Source organism: Sinocyclocheilus anshuiensis, unplaced genomic scaffold (assembly GCF_001515605.1).
Source record: "Sinocyclocheilus anshuiensis isolate Anshui unplaced genomic scaffold, SAMN03320099.WGS_v1.1 scaffold451, whole genome shotgun sequence".
NCBI classification, from domain to species: domain Eukaryota; kingdom Metazoa; phylum Chordata; class Actinopteri; order Cypriniformes; family Cyprinidae; genus Sinocyclocheilus; species Sinocyclocheilus anshuiensis.
This window is the reverse complement of record NW_015549630.1, coordinates 421,628-422,301: the sequence shown is the minus strand read 5'-3', so window position 1 is coordinate 422,301 and position 674 is coordinate 421,628. Positions and strand designations below refer to the sequence as shown.

Here is a 674-nt window from a genome sequence, read left to right as displayed (position 1 = left end):
AAAAATACAAATATTTTCAATTTTAAATGTCATGAGGGATTAATAATAGAATGTATTTAACACAATTATCACCTTCAATTTAATTTTCTCATTATTATACCAAATCTGTTTCTTAATGTCCTCTCACTACATCTAAAACAGTGTGTCCATAGAGAAGGGTTCAATCATTCATATGCAATAAAATGGATACAAAAATGTTAATGATGAAAAAGAGCTTGTTTTATCAAAAGCAACACTTAATAATATCTCCTATCAAAGCAAGGTTGTTGTTTTAATGACACATGCATGTTTCATAAGATTTGAAAGTTGCGTCCCCACTTTTTGTCAACACCGTCAGACATTCAATAAAATGTAATAAAATCAGGGAATATCAGGGGCAGCTGTCACTCTAAAGGACCCCCTAGCCACAGTTCCCCTCTGCAGAGTACATCAGTGTCAGACAGGCTCTGCTAAGTTTTAGTTTTAGAATATTTTAAATCCTAATGTTAATATTTCCTTTGTCACAGCCATGATATGTCAACACCATCTTCCAATTTCTGAGGAAATTATTTGAAATATTTAGATAATTTTATTCTCCTGAAGCAGGTTCCATTAGCATCTAGCATCAACAGAAAAAAATAAAATGGGTACTGCATGAACTCCATTGGTTTTGTGAAAGAAATGCCAAATTTGTC

At 32.3% G+C, this 674-nt stretch overlaps 1 protein-coding gene across 3 annotated transcripts in view; it reads left to right on the top strand.

The window, feature by feature from the left end:
• Positions 1-674, top strand: part of mvb12bb (multivesicular body subunit 12Bb) — a 57,300-nt gene that overhangs the window by 625 nt on the left and 56,001 nt on the right. The gene's annotated exons all lie outside the window — the stretch shown is intronic.